Source organism: Panulirus ornatus, chromosome 4 (assembly GCF_036320965.1).
Source record: "Panulirus ornatus isolate Po-2019 chromosome 4, ASM3632096v1, whole genome shotgun sequence".
Taxonomy (NCBI): domain Eukaryota; kingdom Metazoa; phylum Arthropoda; class Malacostraca; order Decapoda; family Palinuridae; genus Panulirus; species Panulirus ornatus.
The window spans coordinates 42,720,671-42,746,768 of record NC_092227.1 but is presented as its reverse complement, the minus strand read 5'-3'; positions in this window follow the sequence as shown (position 1 = coordinate 42,746,768).

The window sequence follows — 26,098 nt, the reverse complement described above, 5'->3', positions numbered from 1 at the left end:
GGTGAGAGCATGGTGGTGAGAGTGCAGGGGTGAGAGCAAAGTGGTGAGTGTGCAGAAGTGAGGGCAAGGTGGTGAGTGTGCAGGGGTGACAGCAAGATGGTGAGTGTGCAGGGGTGAGAGCAAGGTGGTGAGTGTGCAGGGGTGAGAGCAAGGTGGTTAGTGTGCAGAAGTGAGAGCAAGGTGGTGAGTGTGCAGGGGTGAGAGCAAGGTGGTGAGTGTGCAGAAGTGAGAGCAAGGTGGTGAGTGTGCAGTAGTGAAAGCAAGGTGGTGAAGGTGCAGAAGTGAGAGCAAGGTGGTGAGCGTGCAGGGGTGAGAGCAAGGAGGTGAGTGTGCAGAAGTGAGAGCAAGGTGGTGAGTGTGCAGGGGTGAGAGCAAGGTGGTGAGTGTGCAGGGGTGAGAGCAAGGTGGTGAGTGTGCAGAAGTGAGAGCAAGGTGGTGAGTGTGCAGGGGTGAGAGCAAGGTGGTGAGTGTGCAGGGGTGAGAGCAAGGTGGTGAGTGTGCAGGGGTGACAGCAAGGTGGTGAGTGTGCAGGGGTGACAGCAAGGTGGTGAGTGTGCTGGGGTGAGAGCAAGGTGGTGAGTGTGAAGGGGTGAGAGCAAGGTGGTGAGTGTGCAGGGGTGAGAGCAAGATGGTGAGTGTGCAGGGGTGAGAGCAAGGTGGTGAGTGTGCAGGGGTGAGAGCAAGGTGGTGAGTGTGCAGTGGTGAGAGCATGGTGGTGAGAGTGCAGGGGTGAGAGTAAGGTGGTGAGTGTGCAGAAGTGAAAGCAAGGTGGTGAGTGTGCAGGGGCTAGAGCAAGGTGGTGAGTGTGCAGGGGTGACAGCAAGGTGGTGAGTGTGCAGGGGTGAGAGCAAGGTGGTGAGTGTGCAGGGGTGAGAGCAAGGTGGTAAGTGTGCAGTGGTGAGAGCATGGTGGTGAGAGTGTGACTGTGAGAGTACAGTAGTAAGAGCGTCAGGCTGGAAGTATGAGATCGAGGTGGCGGCGGTGACTAGCAGTGGGAGAGGTGGCAGTGAGATAGACGGTGGTGAGAGCGTTGCAATGAGAGAGATGGTGGTGTGAGTGTAGTCATGAGAGAAGTGATGAGAGTCTATCAATGAGAGTTGTGGTGGTGAGAATGAAGCAACGAGAGGGGGTGTGAGTTATGACGGTGTATGAATGAGAGATGCGGAGGTGAGAGAGCAGTAATGAGAGGTGATGGTGAGAGAGTAGCAGTGAGAGCGAGGCAACGGCGGCAAAGACATCGGTGATGGTGGTGGTGAGAGTTTTGGGTGTGGGTGTGTGTGTGTGTGTGTGGGCGGGGGGGGGGGGGGGGGGAATGTCAGCCTCGGGTTACTTCTCCGACTCTCCATCATTATCTTCCATCCCCTCCCTCCCTCCTCCATCATTATCCTCCATCCCCTCCCTCCCTCCTCCATCATTATCCTCCATTTCTCCCTCCCTCCTAAATCATTATCCTCCATCCCCTCCCTCCCTCCTCCATCATTGTCTTCCACAACTTCCCCACTCCCCCACCTCCTCCTTCTCCACCTCTCCCTTTGTCACCCTGGCTCTGGTCAAGGGAAGGCGTCATCGCTTCCCCATCTGTGGATCTCTGATCACCAAACTTGATCAAAGACAAAATATAATTAAAACGAATACAGAGACGAGCTACAAAACTAATTCCGTCGCCAATATATGAACCTTCATAAGAACTCAGAACTGGAAAAGCATTTTCTCTAAAAGAAGATGAAAAATTATTATAACGCCCAATATACAACCAAAGTCATGTCACAGCTGAACAAATTCTTCAGTGATATCGATAAACAGGTTCAAATCCTAGCTGCGGCAGTCGGGCCACAGTCAACCCAGCTGTTCATCTACCCTTTAGGCGTTGGTCGATAAAATGGGTTATCTGGCTCATGCTATGGGTGGTATTGCAGTGGAATTTATTAAAAAAGGGGGCGACTGTATTGTTGACTGGTTGGTAAGGTTATTTAATGTATGTATGATTCATGGTGAGGTGCCTGAGGATTGGCGGAATGCTTGCATGGTGCCATTGTACAAAGGCAAAGGGGACAAAGGTGAGTGCTCAAATTACAGAGATATAAGTTTGTTGAGTATTCCTGGTAAATTATATGGGAGGGTATTGACTGAGAGGGTGAAGGCATGTACAGAGCATCAGATTGGGGAAGAGCTGTGTGCTTTCAGAAGTGGTGGAGGATGTGAGGATCAGGTTTTGCTTTGAAGAATGTATGTGAGAAATACTTAGAAAAGCAAATGGATTTGTTTGTAGCATTTATGGATCTAGAAAAGGCATATGATAGAGTTGATATAGATGCTCTGTGGAAGGTATTAAGAATATATGGTGTGGGAGGCAAATTGTTAGAAGCAGTGAAAAGTTTTTATCGAGGATGCAAGGCATGTGTACGTGTAGGAAGAGAGGAAAGTGACTGGTTCTCAGTGAATGTAGGTTTGCGGCAGGGGTGTGTGATGTCTCCATGGTTGTTTAATTTGTTTATGGATGGGGTTGTTAAGAGTTTTGGAAAGAGGGGCAAGTATGCAGTCTGTTGTGGATGAGAGAGCTTAGGAAGTGAGTCAGTTGTTGTTCGCTGATGATACAGCGCTGGTGGCTGATTCATGTGAGAAACTGCAGAAGCTGGTGACTGAGTTTGGTAAAGTGTGTGAAAGAAGAAAGTTGAGAGTAAATGTGAATAAGAGCAAGGTTATTAGGTACAGTACGGTTGAGGGTCAAGCCAACTGGGAGGTAAGTTTGAATGGAGAAAAACTGGAGGAAGCGAAGTGTTTTAGATATCTGGGAGTGGATTTGGCAGCGGATGGAACCATGGAAGCGGAGGTGAATCATAGGGTCGGGGAGGGGGCAAAAATTCTGGGAGCCTTGAATAATGTGTGGAAGTCCAGAACGTTATCTAGGAAAGCAAAAATGGATACGTTTGAAGGAATAGTGGTTCCAACAATGTTGTATGGTTGCGAGGCCTGGGATATGGATAGAGTTGTGCGCAGGAGGGTGGATGTGCTCGAAATGAGATGTTTGAGGACAATATGTGGAGCGAGGTGGTTTGATCGAGTAAGTAATAATAGGGTAAGAGAGATGTGTGGTAATAAAAAGAGTGTGGTTGAGAGAGCAGAAGAGGGAGTTTTGAAATGGTTCGGTCACATGGAGAGAATGAGTGAGAAAAGATTGACCAAGAGGATATATGTGTCAGAGGTGGAGGGAACGAGAAGTGGGAGACCAAATTGGAGGTGGAAAGATGGAGTGAAAAAGATTTTGAGTGATCGGGGCCTGAACATGCAGGAGGGTGAAAGGCGTGCAAAGAATAGAGTGAACTGGAATGATGTTGTATACCGGGGTCGACGTGTTGTCAATGGATTGAACCAGGGCATGTGAAGCGTCTGGGGTAAACCATGGAAAGTTCTGTGGGGCCTGGATGTGGAAAGCGAGCTGTGGTTTCGGTGCATTATTACATGACAGCTAGAGACTGAGTGTGAACGAATGGGGCCTTTGTTGTCTTTTCCTAGCGCTACCTCGCATACATGAGGGGGGAGGGGGTTGTTATTTCATGTGTGTTGAGGTGGCGATTGGAATGAATAAAGGCAGACAGTATGAATTATGTACATGTGTATATATGTATATGTCTGTATGTGTATATATATGTATACGTTGAGATGCATAGGTATGTATATTTTGCGTGTGTGGACGTGTATGTATATACATGTTTATGTGGGTGGACTGGGCCATTCTTTCGCCTGTACCCTTGCGCTACCTCGCTAACGCGGGAGACAGAGACAAAGCAAAATAAATAATATATATATATATATATATATATATATATATATATATATATATATATATATATATATATATATATTCAAAAGATGGCCTATATTTGGGCTTCAGTTGCCAGTGCCGTCATATTTAACATCAAAAAAGAAGTCAGCTTAAAAATTAAATACATACATTTCAACTGCTAAACAGATATACCTAACCTTGTTTTTGTTTCGAATTTGAGTCTCCTACCCGGAAAACTCCACCACAGAGGAATTTTTCCAATTAACCTCCTAACAAAATTTCTTTAACAGTAGAACATGTTGTGCCGGAGGGAGTGGTACCGTCTGCTGTACTATCCTGATTCACCTTCAATATTATAAGGGTCTCCTGATGATCCCATTACGATCCGCCCACACACAACCTGGTCCTGACCTATCAGGTCTCCTGTTGTCTGTCTTAACAGCCTTATCCTCCTCCACTCCGGCCATCATCAGTCGTCGTCTTCCTCTCCCTCGCTCTTCCATCATCACCCTCCACTCCCTCTTCCACCCTTATCCACTTCCTCCTACTTCTGCCCCCCAACTTTCTCTCTCCCATGCCGTCATCATCATCTATCACCCACTCCTTCCTGTCTTGGACTCCTATCCCATCCTGCCTCCCCTTTCCCTTCCTGCTCTTAACCATGCACCCTCTACCCATCCTTCTATTTCCTTACCTCATTCTCTTTCTTCTCATCCTCCTCCACCGTCCCGTCTTCTCTCCTTCCTCATCTAACTCCTCGAATCCTTCCTCTCCCCTTACCATCAGCGTTAGCACCGTCCTCGTTACTTTCACACCTTCTCTTTCCCTCTCATGCATCTATCACCATTCCTATTCATCTCCTTTTCTAATCTGTCGCTACTTCCGTTTCATCAATCTACAATCCTCTTATCGTATTTTCCTCCACTTCTTATTTCCTTCTACCAACATCTGATTATTCTCTGACTTTTATCAGTTTAAATATTCCTCTTCTCTAAAGTCTGCCATTATCTTACCATCTCAACTTAAAACTTCTCACCCATCGCTCACATCCTTCCATCAGTTTTATGACTTTCCTATATAAATTTCCCTCAGCCTTATTAATCCTGCAAGGTATTTTTTTACTGCCTGTTTTTCTGCCGGCGTATACCAGGGGTGGAGGGTGGGGAGAGAGCCTTTACTTTGCTGCCCTTTTCTTCTACTGCTTACAAAAGGGACCTTTTTCTTTCGTTTTTAGAGTTAAGGCCAGACCACCTCGTTAGGACCTTGGGTCTCTCTCTCTCTCTCTCTCTCTCTCTCTCTCTCTCTCTCTCTCTCTCTCTCTCTCTCTCTCTCTCTCTCGTTTCCATCTTCCGTCACCCGTATCTTCCAAACTTCAATTCGTTCTTCTACCCGTACCTCCATCCTATCATTATCCACATCTCCCTCTACAACACCTTACTCCACCATCACCATCCTCCACTCCACCCCATAATCATTACCCACGACTCCCTCTACACCACCTACACCATCGCTATCATTAGCTCCCTCGTCGTCTAACATCCCGTTTTCTCTCTCATCTTTATCTTTCTTCTTTGCACCAGACTTTCCCCATACTACATCCCTTTCCCTTTATTCGCTGCTTCTCTCTACTCTCTGTCTCCTCCTCTGTACTCCCTCTCTTCTCTTTTGCATGTCCGGTGATTAAAAAAATGTGGGTCACAGGAAGAGGGAGAAGAGTGGGTGAGAGGAAGGAGAGGTAGGGGAGAGGGAGGAGGAGGAGCGGAGATAGCGCAGGGAGGGAGGAGAGGTCTGGGGTGAGCGGGGTGGAGACAGCCGATATGGTAGGGGGCGGTCGATGCGTTAGGGGCGGCAGGGAGGCTCTGGGTGTTTAAGGTTGGCCACCAGCCCCACTACTTTAAGTCAGGACCCAGCCAGCCGGCCCAGGCGACGCCCTCATGGTGTCACAGGCCCTCATACTTTCTCCGAGAGAGAGAGAGAGAGAGAGAGAGAGAGAGAGAGAGAGAGAGAGAGAGAGAGAGAGAGAGAGAGAGTAAAATGAGTGGACGAAGATGCCGATGATATGAGGAAGGAAGAACAAAAAGAGACCATAATATCTGCACTATCTGTTGCATCATCAGCCAGATCCTACCACTTGCTGATGCTGGCGCGGACGGGCTATGCAAGACACATCTGAAGGGTGTTTCCCAGCACCACACTACTGCTGGTGTGGACAAACTATACAAAAACACATCTGGAAAGTGTTTTCCAGCTCCACACAGCTGTAGGTGTGGACAAACTATACACGACACATCTGGAAAGTTTTTCCCAGCACCATAGTACTGCTGGTGTGGACAAACTATACACGACACATCTGGAAAGCGTTTTCCAACACCACGCTGGAAGCTGGTGTGAACGCGATACGTGAAGCAAATCTACTGTGACAACACAATGTTGCTGGTGCAGAGAGACCCACAGCCCATGAAACATGTGCCATGTGTTTTCCAACAATAATCATACGGAGATATCAATGGTTGTGTTATGAAGCACAACCCATCACAACCTCGAAATAACATCAGACGATATTTTTACGGTAAATATAATGTTCGTTGGTCGCGTCAGTAGAGGAGGTGCCTCTCCTGCTGCGACGTCTGCAGGAGAGGAGCGAGTGGTGGTGCTGACAAGTGTCCGTCCTCCTTCGTTAGATGACGCTGCTGGCTGACCTCCACTACCACACCTCTGTGGTGTGCTGGGTCATCACCACACCACCAACGTCGCAATCCTCATCATCATCATAACCATAACCACCACTACCACACCACCCTCACCACCACTACCACTAACCACTCCACCCTCACCACCACTACCACTAACCACTCCATCCTCACCACCACTACCACTAACCACTCCATCCTCACCACCACTACCACTACCACACCACCCTCACCACCACTACTACTAGCCACTCCAAACTCACCACCACTAGCACTACCACACCACCCTCACCACCACTACTACTAGCCACTCCAAACTCACCACCACCACCACTACCACACCACCCTCACAACTCCACCTAAACTTTTTTACAAATACTCCACCACAACACCACCACATCAACTGCACCAGCGTACCGCTATCACCACCTCTACCCTCCCATCATCACCACCATCTCAAATACCATACAACTCTCACCACCACACATCCTCCAGCTCATTCCCGCGCCAGCCTGGCTAAGGAACAGACATGTCCACTGCTTCTTGTGTTCACTAACACCTGCTGTATTTACTGGAGTAATGTATGTCTTATTTCATACCACAGTGCTTGGTAATGAGGTTCGTTTATACCATAAGTGAATGGGTAAACAATCAGTCAGGTCACTTGAGAGAACGCGGTCAGTGGTCAACGATCCGCGCTAGTAAAGGGGTAAGTCGGAAGCCCTGCAGCCTGAGTGAATGGTGGTAAGTGGTTTAAGGTCACACGGTGACGTTAGCAGTAGGACAACTGTGTCTGACTTAGATCAATTTCGAGTGTTATTTTCTTTTTTCAGTCTACCGTCAGGTCAGCAGTGTCCGGCGTGCAGTGTGCAGTTTGGTTCCCAGCTTTTGAATAATCTGACTGGACCCATATGTTAGCCAGGAATAACAGAACAGACGAATCATCCTAGAGGAGAACTTGGCTAATTGCTTTAGACTCCCACAGAGTACACGTTCTACAGCAGTTCATCCAAGCCAGATGCCATGAGCGTCGTCGGAGTCAGCCGCCTACGATGAAGCACACCAAACCTTTCGCTCTGTCACTCAGATCTCTTAAACGTAAACGTCCCTTGCCAATCTCGACAAAGCATCGTCTTCAGGCTCTGAGCAAAGCTGAGGACGAACATCACGAGGTAACGCTGGCTGACGGTTCCATCATATGAGACTAGATGAGGGAAGTCCTAGCCAGCAACTCTTCAGGACGTCAGCCAGGAACTCTTCACGACGTCAACCAGAAACTCTTTTGAACATAAGATGATATTCCTCTCCAGGTGGCCAGGTAAATCACGAAACAGACGAGATCGAGGACGCCTGTGATGGTGCCCTTATGTATCACTCATTGTATTAGTCATGAAGACACCAGTTAAAAAAAAAAAAAAAAAGCAAACAGCAACAGACCAGTGAGTTCTGTGGAGGCTATTTGTGTTGGTGGAAGACATCAGATACAGATTAGTGTGCTAAGGATGGAAAGACATTGTGATGATCCAAAGAGAAAAACCTGCGAACTGTTCATCTGACTTAGAAGGCGTAAGTAATGTTAATCGTGGGCTTGAAGCAGCTAATTCATCAAGTCTCTTCTTAAACGCATCTACAGTACTGCTGTCAACGAGAGTAACGTACACAAGGAAAGGTCAAAGAAGCTTCTGAAGACATGTCGCCATCTATTCGTGGAACCAGAAGAAAAATGAATCTTTTAATATCAGTAATACTCCGCACTCAGAACGCATTCTTCAATAAGGCGGTCAGTCCTGACAATCAATGCGTCAACCTCTGTCCACAGGAAGAAATCTTTTACGTCGGAAAACTTGTGGCAGCGGCCTGAGATGTTTGCACAAGACGAACTCCACCAGGATGATCTGGGTGACGCCTGTTATGGCAGCCTACTCAATGAGTTAACTTGTGCGTTTTGATAATAGGACATAACCTGTGTGTAACAGGTTCGTTCCCCTTACTAGGGCCTCCTCATGACAATTCTCAGTCATCAGAATATATCCTGTAAATGCCAGCCCTGTATGGAACCAACTTTCTTAGTTAAAGAAATTGCATTCCAAGAAAATGCCAAAGAATCTTTGTTAGATAATAAAACAATAGAGATTTCTCTCTGCCGAATCACCAGCACACTAATCTCCACCATCATCATCACAACACCATCTATATCGTCACTACCACCACTATCAACAACATAGTAACCACTACCTCAGCATGAGCGCTCATATCCCCATCACCACCCTAGAGCCCCACCATCTCCCTCACTATCACGAAACTATAGCCACCACTAACATGCCATCTCCCTCACCACCAATACCATACCATCCATCACCAGCGTCACACAGAAACCACCATCACCAACACCATCCATCACAACTACCACCCCACCATTAATATCACACGACCTTCACCAATAACACATCAGTTGCATCCACAATTCCCCCACCAACGCTCCAACAGTCGCCAACAGCCATACTCCTGCACCTCATACAGCCACACCACACAACCACGGCACCACCACACCAGCTCCCACCCTCCACACTCAACCACAAAGCGGAGCGCCAGCCCACCAACATTCCTGAGGTGTGGTGGAACTATTGTGGCCTCGGACACCGCCAGTCTCAGAAGCAGCCGTATATTTCTCATATTTAGCTTCCGATCCTCACACTACACGGCACCATGCCATGCTCTTACTGTGTGGTGGACTGGATGGTAAGGATATTCAGTGTATGTATGGATCATGGTTAAGTGCCTGAGGATTGGCTGGAATGCTTGTATAGTACCACTGTACAAAGGCAAAGGGGATAAAGGTGAGTGTTCAAACTACAGAGGCATATGTTTGTTGAATATTCTTGGGAAAATATATGGGAGGGTACTGACTGAGAAGATAAAGGCATGTACAGAGCATCAGATTGAGGAAGAGCGGTGTGGTTTCAGAAGTGGTAAAGGATGTGTGAATCAGAAGCTAGCTTTGTAAAATGTGTGTGAGAAAAATACTTAGAAAAACGAAGGATTTGTATGTAGCATTTATGGATCTGGAGAAGGCATATGACGGGGTTGACAGAGATGCTTTGTGAAAGGTCTTAAGAGTATATGGTATGGGAGGTAAGCTGCTAGAAGCAGTGACAAGATTTACCAAAGATGTAAAGCATGTGTACGAGTAGGAAGAGAAGAGAGTGCATGGTTCCCAGTGAAGGTCGGTCTGCGGCAGGGGTGAGTGATGTCTCCACGGTTGTTCAATTTGCTTATGGATGGGGTGGGTAGGGAGGTAAATGCAAGAGTTTTGGAGAGAGGGGGGAGTATGCTGTCTGTTGGAGATCAGAATGCCTGGGAAGTGAGTCAGTTGTTCGCCGATGATACAGCTCTGGTGGCAGTTTCGAGTAAGAAACTGCAGAAGTTGGTGACTGGAAAAGTGCGTGAAAGGAGAAAGTAGGATTGAGGGACACGTTAATTGGGATGTAAGTTTGAGTGGAGAAAAATTGGAGGAAGTGTAGTGTTTTAGATAACTGGGAGTGGACTCAGCAGCGGATGGAGCCATGGAAGTGGAAGTGAGTCACAGGGTGGAGGAGAAGGCGAAGGTTTTGGGAGCGACGAAGAATGTGTGGAAGGAGACAACGTTATCTCGGAAAGCAAAAATGGGTATGATTGAAGGAATAGTGGTTTCAACAGTATTATATGGTTGCGAGGCATGGGCTTTACATAGGGTTGTAAGGAGGAGGGTGGATGTGTTGGAAATTAAATGTTTGAGGACAATATGTGGTGTGATGTGGTTTCATCGAATAAGTAATGAAAACGTAAGAGAGTTGTGAAAATAAAAACAGTGAGGTTGAAGAGCAGAAGAGGGTGTGTTAAAATGGTTTGGACACATGAAGAAAATGAGAGAGGAAAGGTTAACAAAGAAGATATATGTGTCGTGGAGGGAACTAGGAGAAGCGGGAGACCAAACTGGAGACCTCTGACACATATTATCCTCTTTGTCAATCTTTCCTCACTCATTCTCTCCATGTGACCAAACCATCTCACTATTATCCTCTTTGTCAATCTTTCCTCACTCATTCTCTCCATGTGACCAAACCATCTCAATACACCCTCTTCTGCTCTCTCAACCACACTCTTTTTATTTCCACACATCTCTCTTACCCTTTCATCACTTACTCGATCAAATCACCTCACACCACATATTGTCCTCAAACGTCTCATTTCCAACACATCCACCCTCTTCCGCACACCCCTATCTAAAGCCCACGTCTCGCAGCCATATAACGTTGCTGGAACCACTATTCCTTCAAATATATCCATTTTTGCTTTCCGAGATAATGTTCTCGCCTGTCACACATTTTTCAACGATCCCAGAACTTTCGTCCCCTCCCCCACCCTGTGATTCACTTCCGCTTCCATGGTTCCATCCACTGCCAAATCCACTCCCAGATATCTAAAACACTTCACTTCCAGTTTTTCTCCATTCAAACTTACCTCCCAACTGACTTGACCCTCAACCCTACTGTACCTATTAACCTTGCTCTTATTCACATTTACTCTCAGCTTTCTTCTTTCACACACTTTATCAAACTCAGTCACCAGCTTCTGCAGTTTCCCACCCGAATCAGCCAACAGCGCTGTATCATCAGCGAACAACAACTGACTCACTTCCCAAGCCCTCTCATCTACAACAGACTGTATGCTTGCCCCTCTCTCCAAGACTCTTGCATTCACCTCCCTAACAACCCCATCCAGAAACAAATTAAACAGCCATGGAGACATCACGCACCCTTGCCGCAAACCGACATTCACTGAGAACAAATCACTTTCCTCTCTTCCTATTGGTACACATGCCTTGCATCCTCGATAAAAACTTTTCACTGCTTCAGGCACCTTGCCTCCCACACCATATATTCTTAATACCTTCCACAGAGCATCTCTATCAACTCTATCATATGCCTTCTCTAGATCCATAAATGCTACATACAAATCCATTTCTTTTCCAAGTATTTCTCACATACATTCTTCAAAGCAAACACCTGATCCACACATCCTCTACCACTTCTGAAGCCGCACTGCTCTTCAAAGCAAACACCTGATCCACACATCCTCTACCACTTCTGATACCACACTGCTCTTCCCCAATCAGTAGCTCTGTACATGCCTTCACCCTCTCAATCAATACCCTCCCATATAATTTCCCAGGAATAATCAACAAACATATACCTCTGTAATTTAGCACTCACCTTTATCCCCTTTACCTTTGCACAATGGCACTATGTATGCATTCCGCCAATCCTTAGGCACTTCACCATGAGTCATACATACATGAAATATCCTTACCAACCAGTCAACCACTGAAATACCATCCAAACCCGCCGCCTTACCGGCTTTCATCTTCCGCAAAGCTTTCACTACCTCTTCTCTGTTCACCAAATTCTCCCTAAACCTTTCTTTGCACAACACCTCCACCAAAACACACTATATCTGCCACTCTATCATCTAACACCTTCAACAAACCTTCAAAATACTCACTCCATCTCCCTCACATCACCACTACTTGTTATTACCCCCCCCCCCCCCATTAGCACCCTTCACCGATGCTCCCATTTGTTCTCTTGTCTAACGCACTTTATCTACCACCTTCCAAAACAAACAAACACACACACACACACACACACACACACACACACAGATATATATATATATATATATATATATATATATATATATATATATATATATATATATATATATATATATATATGTATATATATATATATATATATATATATATATATATATATATATATATATATATATATATATATATCCCTGGGTTAGGAGAGAAATATTCTACCTCCAGATTCCCTGCGTGTCGTAGGAGGCGACTAAAGGGGGTGGGAGGAAGGAGCTAGAACCCCCCCCCCCCCCCCACTTTCCTTCTTGTACTTCAATTTCTAAAAGACAGAGCAGTAGGTAGAGTTAAGCAGGAGCGCTCACCCTTCTCGAAGACTCAGATTGGGGCGTCTAAATGTGTGTGGATGTAACCAAGATGAGAGGTGAGGAGAGATAGGTAATATGTCTGAAAGAAACCTGGATGTTTTGGCTTTGAGTGAAACGAAGCTCAAGGGTAAATGGGAAGAAAAGTTTGGAAATGTCTTTGGAGTAAAGTGTGAGCTAAGAAAGGAGCAGCATTACTCCTAAACCAGTTGTGAGAGTGTAAAGAGCGTAATAAAGGGGACAAAAATGAACGTGGATGGCGAAAGATGGGAAAGTATTTGTGTTTATGCACCTGGCCGTAAGGAAGATCATGAGAGGCAAGTGTCTTGGGAGCAGCTGAGAGAGTGTGTTAGCAGCTTTGGTGCACTGGTGATTTAAATACGAAGGTGAGTAATGTGGCAATGGAGGATATAATTCGGGGGTATGGGGTATTCACTGTCATTAAATGGAAACAGTGGACACCTTATGAAGTTGTGTGCTCTAAAGGACTGGTAACTGGGAATACCTGGTTTAAAAACAGGAACATACACAAGTGTAGGTATGCGAGTGGGTGCGATAGTCAGCAGGCATTACTGGATTACATATCGATTAACAGGCGTGTAAAAGAGACACTCTTCGATGTTACTATGCTGAAAGGTGGTGGGATGTCCGATTACAATCTTGTGGAAGCGAGGGTGAAGATCTGTAGAGGTTTTCGAAAAAGAGGAAACAATGTCGGTGGGAAGAGAGTGGTGAGAGTAAGTGAGCTCAGAAAAGGGACTTGTGTGAAGAAATACCAGGAAAGACTGAGTGTAGAATGGCTAAAAGTGAGAGCAAATGAAACAAGACGAGTGGGTGAAGAATGGGAGGTATTCAGGGAAGCAGTGCTGGCATGTGCAAGACATGCATGTGGTATGCGAAATGTGGGAAGTGGGCAGATTAGAAAGGGTAATGAATGGTGGGATGAATCAGAAAGGGTAATGGTGGTGAAATGAAAAACTTGGGTTGCGAGTGAAAGGGAAAAGAAAAGCGTTTGGGCGGTACTTACAGGGAAGGATTACAAATGACTGGGGGATGTATTTGAGAAGTCGGTAGGAGGTCAAGAGGAAGGCGCAAGGGTTGAAAACGAGGGTAAATGAGAGTTGAGGTGAGGGAGTATTCGTAAACCTTTGGGAGAGTAGAAGTTTTGGAAGGAGGTTAATATTGTGCAAAAGACAAGAGAACAAATGGGAACACTGGTGAAGGGGGGAAGGGGGTAAGTGATAACAGGAAGTGATGAAGTGAGGAAGAGATGGAGAGAGTACTTTGAAGGACTGTTGAATGTGTTTGATGATAGGGTGGCAGATGTAGGGTGTTTGGGTTAGGTCGGTATGCGAAGTGAGAGACTCATGGATAGTTGTTTGGTGAAAGAAAGCGAGGCGGTGAAAGCCTTGCGTAAGATAAAATGCAACAAGGAGGCTGGATTGGATGGCATTTCAGTTGAATTTCTTAAGAAAGGGAGTGACTGTGTTGCTGATTGTTTGGTAAGGATTTTCAATGTATGTATGGTTCACGGTGAAGTGCCTAAGAATTGGTTGAATACATGCATAATCCCACTGCATAAAGGGAAATGGGGATAAAGGTGAGTGTTCAAACTACAGAGATGCTTTGTGAAAGGTCTTAAGAGTATATGGTATGGGAGGTAAGCTGCTAGAAGCAGTGACAAGATTTACCAAAGATGTAAAGCATGTGTACGAGTAGGAAGAGAAGAGAGTGCATGGTTCCCAGTGAAGGTCGGTCTGCGGCAGGGGTGAGTGATGTCTCCACGGTTGTTCAGTTTGCTTATGGATGGGGTGGGTAGGGAGGTAAATGCAAGAGTTTTGGAGAGAGGGGGGAGTATGCTGTCAGTTGGAGATCAGAATGCCTGGGAAGTGAGTCAGTTGTTCGCCGATGATACAGCTCTGGTGGCAGTTTCGAGTGAGAAACTGCAGAAGTTGGTGACTGGAAAAGTGCGTGAAAGGAGAAAGTAGGATTGAGGGACACGTTAATTGGGATGTAAGTTTGAGTGGAGAAAAATTGGAGGAAGTGTAGTGTTTTAGATAACTGGGAGTGGACTCAGCAGCGGATGGAGCCATGGAAGCGGAAGTGAGTCACAGGGTGGAGGAGAAGGCGAAGGTTTTGGGAGCGACGAAGAATGTGTGGAACGAGACAACGTTATCGCGGAAAGCAAAAATGGGTATGATTGAAGGAATAGTGGTTTCAACAGTATTATATGGTTGCGAGGCATGGGCTTTACATAGGGTTGTAAGGAGGAGGGTGGATGTGTTGGAAATTAAATGTTTGAGGACAATATGTGGTGTGATGTGGTTTCATCGAATAAGTAATGAAAACGTAAGAGAGTTGTGAAAATAAAAAGAGTGAGGTTGAGAGAGCAGAAGAGGGTGTGTTGAAATGGTTTGGACACATGAAGAAAATGAGAGAGGAAAGGTTAACAAAGAAGATATATGTGTCGTGGAGGGAACTAGGAGAAGCGGGAGACCAAACTGGAGACCTCTGACACATATTATCCTCTTTGTCAATCTTTCCTCACTCATTCTCTCCATGTGACCAAACCATCTCAATACACCCTCTTCTGCTCTCTCAACCACACTCTTTTTATTTCCACACATCTCTCTTACCCTTTCATCACTTACTCGATCAAATCACCTCACACCACATATTGTCCTCAAACATCTCATTTCCAACACATCCACCCTCTTCCGCACACCCCTACCTAAAGCCCACGTCTCGCAGCCATATAACGTTGCTGGAACCACTATTCCTTCAAATATATCCATTTTTGCTTTCCGAGATAATGTTCTCGCCTTTCACACATTTTTCAACGATCCCAGAACTTTCGTCCCCTCCCCCACCCTGTGATTCACTTCCGCTTCCATGGTTCCATCCACTGCCAAATCCACTCCCAGATATCTAAAACACTTTACTTCCTCCAGTTTTTCTCCATTCAAACTTACCTCCCAATTGACTTGACCCTCAACCCTACTGTACCTATTAACCTTGCTCTTATTCACATTTACTCTCAGCTTTCTTCTTTCACACACTTTATCAAACTCAGTCACCAGCTTCTGCAGTTTCACACCCGAATCAGCCAACAGCGCTGTATCATCAGCGAACAACAACTGACTCACTTCCCAAGCCCTCTCATCTACAACAGACTGTATGCTTGCCCCTCTCTCCAAGACTCTTGCATTCACCTCCCTAACAACCCCATCCAGAAACAAATTAAAAAGCCATGGAGACATCACGCACCCTTGCCGCAAACCGACATTCACTGAGAACAAATCACTTTCCTCTCTTCCTATTGGTACACATGCCTTGCATCCTCGATAAAAACTTTTCACTGCTTCAGGCACCTTGCCTCCCACACCATATATTCTTAATACCTTCCACAGAGCATCTCTATCAACTCTATCATATGCCTTCTCTAGATCCATAAATGCTACATACAAATCCATTTGTTTTCCAAGTATTTCTCACATACATTCTTCAAAGCAAACACCTGATCCACACATCCTCTACCACTTCTGAAGCCGCACTGCTCTTCAAAGCAAACACCTGATCCACACATCCTCTACCACTTCTGATACCACACTGCTCTTCCCCAATCAGTGGCTCTGTACATGCCTTCACCCTCTCAATACCCTCCCATATAATTTCCTAGGAATAATCAACAAACATATACCTCTGTAATTTAGCACTCACCTTTATCCCCTTTACCTTTGCACAATGGCACTATGTATGCATTCCGCCAATCCTTAGGCACTTCACCATGAGTCATACATACATTAAATATCCTTACCAACCAGTCAACCACTGAAATACCATCCAAACCCGCCGCCTTACCGGCTTTCATCTTCCGCAAAGCTTTCACTACCTCTTCTCTGTTCACCAAATTCTCCCTAAACCTCTCTTTGCACAACACCTCCACCAAAACACACTATATCTGCCACTCTATCATCTAACACCTTCAACAAACCTTCAAAATACTCACTCCATCTCCTCACATCACCACTACTTGTTATTTCCCCCCCCCCCCCCCATTAGCACCCTTCACCGATGCTCCCATTTGTTCTCTTGTCTAACGCACTTTATCTACCACCTTCCAAAACAAACAAACACACACACACACACACACACACACACACACACATACACACACACAGATATATATATATATATATATATATATATATATATATATATATATATATCCCTGGGTTAGGAGAGAAATATTCTACCTCCAGATTCCCTGCGTGTCGTAGGAGGCGACTAAAGGGGGTGGGAGGAAGGAGCTAGCACCCCCCCCCCCTTTCCTTCTTGTACTTCAATTTCTAAAAGACAGAGCAGTAGGTAGAGTTAAGCAGGAGCGCTCACCCTTCTCGAAGACTCAGATTGGGGTGTCTAAATGTGTGTGGATGTAACCAAGATGAGAGGTGAGGAGAGATAGGTAATATGTCTGAAAGAAACCTGGATGTTTTGGCTTTGAGTGAAACGAAGCTCAAGGGTAAATGGGAAGAAAAGTTTGGAAATGTCTTAGGAGTAAAGTGTGAGCTAAGAAAGGAGCAGCATTACTCCTAAACCAGTTGTGAGAGTGTAAAGAGCGTAATAAAGGGGACAAAAATGAAAGTCGAAAGATGGGAAAGTATTAGTGTTTATGCACCTGGCCGTAAGGAAGATCATGAGAGGCAAGTGTTTTGGGAGCAGCTGAGAGAGTGTGTTAGCAGCTTTGGTGCACTGGTGATTTAAATACGAAGGTGAGTAATGTGGCAATGGAGGACATAATTCGGGGGTATGGGGTATTCACTGTCATTAAATGGAAACAGTGGACACCTTATGAAGTTGTGTGCTCTAAAGGACTGGTAACTGGGAATACCTGGTTTAAAAACAGGAACATACACAAGTGTAGGTATGCGAGTGGGTGCGATAGTCAGCAGGCATTACTGGATTACATATCGATTAACAGGTGTGTAAAAGAGACACTCTTCGATGTTACTATGCTGAAAGGTGGTGGGATGTCCGATTACAATCTTGTGGAAGCGAGGGTGAAGATCTGTAGAGGTTTTCGAAAAAGAGGAAACAATGTCGGTGGGAAGAGAGTGGTGAGAGTAAGTGAGCTCAGAAAAGGGACTTGTGTGAAGAAATACCAGGAAAGACTGAGTGTAGAATGGCTAAAAGTGAGAGCAAATGAAACAAGACGAGTGGGTGAAGAATGGGAGGTATTCAGGGAAGCAGTGCTGGCATGTGCAAGACATGCATGTGGTATGCGAAATGTGGGAAGTGGGCAGATTAGAAAGGGTAATGAATGGTGGGATGAATCAGAAAGGGTAATGGTGGTGAAATGAAAAACTTGGGTTGCGAGTGAAAGGGAAAAGAAAAGCGTTTGGGCGGTACTTACAGGGAAGGATTACAAATGACTGGGGGATGTATTTGAGAAGTCGGTAGGAGGTCAAGAGGAAGGCGCAAGGGTTGAAAACGAGGGTAAATGAGAGTTGAGGTGAGGGAGTATTCGTAAACCTTTGGGATAGTAGAAGTTTTGGAAGGAGGTTAATATTGTGCAAAAGACAAGAGAACAAATGGGAACACTGGTGAAGGGGGGAAGGGGGTAAGTGATAACAGGAAGTGATGAAGTGAGGAAGAGATGGAGAGAGTACTTTGAAGGACTGTTGAATGTGTTTGATGATAGGGTGGCAGATGTAGGGTGTTTGGGTTAGGTCGGTATGCGAAGTGAGAGACTCATGGATAGTTGTTTGGTGAAAGAAAGCGAGGCGGTGAAAGCCTTGCGTAAGATAAAATGCAACAAGGAGGCTGGATTGGATGGCATTTCAGTTGAATTTCTTAAGAAAGGGAGTGACTGTGTTGCTGATTGTTTGGTAAGGATTTTCAATGTATGTATGGTTCACGGTGAAGTGCCTAAGAATTGGTTGAATACCTGCATAATCCCACTGCATAAAGGGAAATGGGGATAAAGGTGAGTGTTCAAATTACAGAGGGATATGTTTGTAAAGTATACCTAGTAAGTTGTATGTAAAGGTATTGAATGAAAAAGTGAAGATATGTGCAGAGCATCAGACTGGGGAGGAGAGGTGCGGTTTCAGAACAGGGAAAGGGTGCGTGGGTAAAGTGTTCGCTCTAAAGAATGAATGTGATAATTACTCAGAGGAAAAGCATATGATAAGGCTGACTGAGATGCCGTGTAGAAGGTCTTATGAACGCACGGTGCGCGAGGAAAGCTGATAGAAGCAGTGAGAAGTTTATAATAAGGGTATAAAGCATGTGTACGAGTAAGAGGAGAGGAGGGTTAAAGTTTCCAATTGAAGGCTGGTCTGCCGCAGGGGTGTGTGATGTCACCATGGATGTTTCATTTCTTCATGGATGGGCTGGAAAGAGGGGGCGAGTATGCTGTCTGTGGGGGATGAAAGGTCCTGGGAAGCGAGTCATTTTTTGTTTTTGATGATACAGCACTGGTGACAGACTCGAGTGAGGAACTGTAGAAGTTGGTTATCATTTTCCTGTAGACCTTAACAACCCAGCACATTGTACCGCTCATCGGATTATGCTAACGGTAATGCTACTGAATCTAATTATCATTAATATCAATAACTTTAACCTATCCCCACGTAAGTTTAAAGCACATTCAATTATCCACCAAATCATTAGGAAACAATTATCAATACAAGATGGAAGATAAAGAGTAGTTGAACACGCATCTCGCTACCCAGGCCGACCACCCCCACATAACCCCCCTTAACCACAAGGCAACACCCTTTCCCCCACTTTCCCTTTAATGGCCAGAACACGGTCTCTACTCTGGCATATCGGTAAGGGGGTGCACAGGTCTGTGTGCTTGTGTTAGGAGTTGAAACTTTGTGAACTTTTTATACCTAATGAGGCGGATTACTGCCGCGGAACATGGAATTTTTTGTAAAGTCCAATTAGCTAAATCATCTTAACGCGTACTGAAGTGCGATTACCCTCTCATAAAACTATCTTGGACTAGGGTGACCGTCATATCATCAACATACACACACACACACACACACACACACACACAAACAAACACAAATATACACACACCCACAGACGAAAAGCCACTCATTTGCTGACATCCGCTCTGTATCTGTCGTATATAATGCACCGAAACCTGAGCCCCATATCCACAACTGGATCCCACACATCCTTTCCTGGTTTCTCCTCACTACTTCATATGCCTTGGTTCACCCCAGTGACAGCATGTCGTTCCGTGCATACCAATTCGCTCCAATTTGATCTATCCCATGCACAACCTCCCCCCATCCTCCTGCACCTATAGAATCCAATAATTCAAAGCCTCTTTCGTTTCACCTTCTCTTCCATTTACCTAATACTCTCCACTTCTGACACATACATTCTCTTATTCAGTCTTTTCACTTATCCTCTTCATATGTCCAAACTATTTCAGTCCACCTTTAGTAAGCTCTCATTCATTTCCAACATATCTACCGTTGTCCGTTCTCCTGCATGCAGGACCCATAATTTGGACCCATACAGCACCGCTGGGTGTAATATACGATCAAAAGACCACATCTCACTCCTTACACACAGTGATCTCTCTTACCACATACTACTCAATGTGTACAGAACCTTCGTCCTCTCATGCACCGTATGGTTCTCCTCTCCTCCCATAGTTCCATCCGCTGTCATGTTCATTCCCAGATAGCTACAACATTCCACTTCCTTCGTGTTTTCTCCACTGAAACCACAGCTCCCTTTCCACACCGAGGCCCCACAAAACTTTCCTTGGTTTACTCCAAGACGCTTCACATGCCCTGGTTCAATCCATTGACAGCACGTCGACCCCGGTATACCACATCGTTCCAATTCACTCTATTCCTTGCACGCCTTTCATCTTTCTGCATGTTCAGGCCCCGATCGCTCAAAATCTTTTTCACTCCATCCTTCCACTTCCAATTTGGTCTCCCACTTCTCGTTCCCTCCACCTCTGACAAATATATCTTCTTTATTAATCTTTCCTCTCTCATTCTCTCCATGTGACCAAACCATTTCAACACACCCTCTTCTGCTCTCTCAACCACACTCTATTACCACACATCTCTCTTACCCTTTCATTACTTACTCCATCAAACCACCTCACACCACATATTGTCCTCAAACATCTCATTTCCAGCACATCCACCCTCCTCCGCACAACCCTATCTACAGCCCACGCCTCGCAACCGTATAACATTGATGGAACCACTATTCCTTCAAACATACCCATTTCTGCTTTCCGAGATAATGTTCTCGCCTTCCACACATTTTTCAACGCTCCCAGAACTTTTGCCCCCTCCCCCACCCTATGACTCACTTCCGCTTCCATGGTTCCATCCGCTGCCAAATCCACTCCCAGATATCTAAAACACTTCACTTCCTCCAGTTTTTCTCCATTCAAACTTACCTCCCAACTGACTTGTCCCTCAGCCCCACTGTACCTATTAACCTTGCTCTTATTTACATTTACTTTCAGCTTTCTTCTTTCACACACTTTACCAAACTCAGTCATCAACTTCTGCAGTTTCTCACATGAATCAGCCACCAGCGTTGTATCATCAGCGAACAACAACTGACTCACTTCCCAATCCCTCTCATCCACAACACACTGCATACTTGCCCCCTCTCCAAAACTCTTGCATTCACCTTCCTAACAACCCCATCCACAAACAAATTAAACAACCATGGAGACATCACGCATCCCTGCCGCATATATGTGTGTGTGTATGTGTGTGTATGTGTGTGTGTGTGTGTGTGTGTGTGTGTGTGTGTGTGTGTGTGTGAGTGTGTGTGTGTGTGTGTGTGTGTGCGTGTGTGTGTGTGTGTGTGTTACTGTATTCCACCTGTCTATGGTTAAGGCTGCATGAGCCCCCCAAAAAGTCCAAGGTTTGTATCATCACCATCATCATAATGATAATAATAACAATAATAACAATAATGATAATAATTTTCTCTCTCTCTCTCTCTCTCTCTCTCTCTCTCTCTCTCTCTCTCTCTCTCTCTCTCTCTCTCTCTCTCTCTCCCTCTCTAGTCAACAACCATCTTTGCCCCCAGGTAGCTGTGTCATACATACAGGCCATGAGGTATGACTGTGCCCATACATCAAAATGACAGGAGCTACAGAACAGAACGTTCAGCGTTATGGAGGTCTTCTTCCCTCGTCCCGTCCCCTTTAAATACACACACACACACACACACACACACACACACACACACACACACACACACTTCCCAGCCTTCCTGCGTGTCCCCGGGGGAGTGGGTGTATGTGGGTGGTGTTGGGAAGGGGCGGGTGGTAGGATGGGAGGGGTGGCGGGGTAGGAACCTTCGCTGTATCATATTCACTAAGTGCTTTCATCCTGGCTACCGGAGGAACGTTAAGGTTTTATCTCTACATGTCCTGCGCTGTGCAACCATCTAGTACTGTAAGGAGAGGGAACGTTACACTAGTGAGGTTTAGACTATCACTCTAATCATACAACTTGTTCGAATATCTGTATGCTGTCCGCAATTACTATTTCCTCGTACAATCTATTCCGTGCACACACCACTCGTATAATGTAATCAGTACTTCTTTCCTGATCAAGCAAGTGCCTCCTTACCTGATTTCACGTCATGTTCTCTGGTTGTTATATCCCTTCCTCTTTCGAATAGATGTCCATTGTCTACGTCATCAATCTGGTTTAAAAACTTAATGGTTGTGATCTTTACTATTCCATGGAGGGCACATTCATGGCTTCTTGCCTTCCCATGTAACTCCTCTCCCTTAATTCAGGTACCATGTATGTTCCCCTCCTCTGCACCCTCCTCATCCTATTATCACCACAGAAAAAAAGGATCTCCCGTCAACACATCAATTACATTTAATTATCATTTGTATAACAACTTTCACACTCCTGTCGTCCCTACAATATACTCACAACTACACCATCAATCATGAAACTACTGTCTACCACTATACCATATATATATATATATATATATATATATATATATATATATATATATATATATATATATATATATATATATTATACTTAGTCGCTGTCTCCTGCGTTAGCGAAAGGAAACAAACGAAAGAATCGCCCAACCCACCCACATACACATGTATATACATACACGTCCACACACGCACATATACATGCCTATACATTTCAACGTATACATACATAAACATACACAGACATATACATATACACACATGTACATATTCATACTTGCTGCCTTCATCCATTCCGTCGCCACCCCGACACACATGAAATGGCAACCCCTCCCCCTGCGCGCGCGCGAGGTAGGGCTAGGAAAAGACAACAAAGGCCACATTCGTTCACACTCAGTCTCTAGCTGTTATGTGTAATGCACCGAAACCACAGCTCCCCTTCCACATCCAAGCCCCACAAAACATTCCATGGTTTATCCAACACGCTTCACATGTCCTGGTTCAATCCATTGACAGCACGTCGACCCCGGTATATATATATATATATATATATATATATATATATATATATATATATATATATATATATATATATATACCCTTTTGGAAAGTTAAAATACAAGGAGGGGAGGGTTTCTAGCCCCCCGATCCCGTCCCCTTTAGTCGCCTTCTACGATACGTGAGGAATGCGTGGGAAGTATTCTTTCTCCCCTATCCCCAGGTTTCGGTGCATAATACATGACAGTTAGACTGAGTGTGAACGAATGTGGCCTTTGTTGTCTTTTTCTAGCGCTACCTCACGCACATGCGGGGGGGGAGGGGGTTGTCATTTCATGTGTGGCTGGGTGGCCACGGGAATTTCGTTCGTCTGTTTCCTTGCGCTACCTCGCTAACGCGGGAGACAGCGACAAAGTATGATATATATATACATATATATATATATATATATATATATATATATATATATATATATATATATATATATATATATATAAATGAGAGTTGGGGTGAGAGAGTATCATTAAATTTTAGGGAGAATAAAAAGTTGTTCTGGAAGGAGGTAAATAAAGTGCGTAAGACAAGGGAGCAAATGGGAACTTCAGTGAAGGGCGCAAATGGGGAGGTGATAACAAGTAGTGGTGATGTGAGGAGATGGAGTGAGTATTTTGAAGGTTTGTTGAATGTGTTTGATGATAGAGTGGCAGATATAGGGTGTTTTGGTCGAGGTGGTGTGCAAAGTGCGAGGGTTAGGGAAAATGATTTGGTAAACAGAGAAGAGGTAGTTAAAGCTTTGCGGAAGATGAAAGCCGGCGAGGCAGCAGGTTTGGATGGTATTGCAGTGGAATTTATTAAAAAAGGGGGTGACTGTATTGTTGACTGGTTGGTAAGGTTATTTAATGTATGTATGACTCATGGTGAGGTGCCTGAGGATTGGCGGAATGCGTGCATAGTGCCATTGTACAAAGGCAAAGGGGATAAGAGTGAGTGCTCAAATTACAGAGGTATAAGTTTGTTGAGTATTCCTGGTAAATTATATGGGAGGGTATTGATTGAGAGGGTGAAGGCATGTACAGAGCATCAGATTGGGGAAGAGCAGTGTGGTTTCAGAAGCGGTAAAGGATGTGTGGATCAGGTGTTTGCTTTGAAGAATGTATGTGAGAAATACTTAGAAAAGCAAATGGATTTGTATGTAGCATTTATGGATCTGGAGAAGGCATATGATAGAGTTGATAGAGATGCTCTGTGGAAGGTATTAAGAATATATGGTGTGGGAGGCAAGTTGTTAGAAGCAGTGAAAAGTTTTTATCGAGGATGTAAGGCATGTGTACGTGTAGGAAGAAAGTGATTGGTTCTCACTGAATGTAGGTTTGCGGCAGGGGTGTGTGATGTCTCCATGGTTGTTTAATTTGTTTATGGATGGGGTTGTTAGGGAGGTGAATGCAAGAGTTTTGGAAAGAGGGGCAAGTATGAAGTCTGTTGGGGATGAGAGAGCTTGGGAAGTGAGTCAGTTGTTGTTCGCTGATGATACAGCGCTGGTGGCTGATTCATGTGAGAAACTGCAAAAGTTTGGTAAAGTGTGTGAAAGAAGAAAGTTAAGAGTAAATGTGAATAAGAGCAAGGTTATTAGGTACAGTAGGGTTGAGGGTCAAGTCAATTGGGAGGTGAGTTTGAATGGAGAAAAACTGGAGGAAGTGAAGTGTTTTAGATATCTGGGAGTGGATCTGGCAGCGGATGGAACCATGGAAGCGGAAGTGGATCATAGGGTGGGGGAGGGGGGCGAAAATTCTGGGAGCCTTGAAGAATGTGTGGAAGTCGAGAACATTATCTCGGAAAGCAAAAATGGGTATGTTTGAAGGAATAGTAGTTCCAACAATGTTGTATGGTTGCGAGACGTGGGCTATGGATAGAGTGGTGCGCAGGAGGATGGATGTGCTGGAAATGAGATGTTTGAGGACAATGTGTGGTGTGAGGTGGTTTGATCGAGTAAGTAACGTAAGGGTAAGAGAGATGTGTGGAAATTAAAAGAGCGTGGTTGAGAGAGCAGAAGAGGGTGTTTTGAAATGGTTTGGGCACATGAAGAGAATGAGTGAGGAAAGATTGACCAAGAGGATATATGTGTCGGAGGTGGAGGGAACGAGGAGAAGAGGGAGACCAAATTGGAGGTGGAAAGATGGAGTGAAGAAGATTTTGTGTGATCGGGGCCTGAACATGCAGGAGGGTGAAAGGAGGGCAAGGAATAGAGTGAATTGGAGCGATGTGGTATACCGGGGTTGACGTGCTGTCAGTGGATTGAATCAGGGCATGTGAAGCGTCTGGGGTAAACCATGGAAAGCTGTGTAGGTATGTATATTTGCGTGTGTGGACGTATGTATATACATGTGTATGGGGGTGGGTTGGGCCATTTCTTTCGTCTGTTTCCTTGCGCTACCTCGCAAACGCGGGAGACAGCGACAAAAAAAAAAAAAAAAAAAAAAAAAAAAAAAATATATATATATATATATATATATATATATATATATATATATATATATATATATATATATATATCCTAGGTTGATCCAGGTACCCACTTTATCGACCAATCCCTAAGGGTGGATGAGCAGCTGGGTAGATTGTAGACTGAAGGCCGCAACCAGGATTCGAACCTATGCGCTCGACCATGGGCGGCAGGTGAATGCGTCACGGTCAGGAACGCTCATCACTACACTACAGACGACTTCAAATATTTCCTCAGAGACAGCAACCTCCTTGCGTGACCATTCATATTAGTCCTTAATTACAGTGAAGATCATTATGTTACCTTCTCATGGTCTCTTATACCGCGGCCACAAGTACATCATCAATAGGGAGGTTGGACTTTACATCAACTTTACTAAAGACATTATTTCTGACAAACGAGCAGTGGTATACCACTTGTCCAGCTCCTTTAAATAATTTCTCCACTAACGCAAAAAATCTCTCAAAGATCATTATATTAATGTGACTATTATCTATAGTAGGCAAGAACCAGTGACATATTCCCATGGAGTGTGTTAACAGACTTATTCATTTGCATAGTACATAATATTTCATGGATTACACTTTACACAAAGGCAATGGAATTATCAAATCACTCTCGCTCTTAAGTTA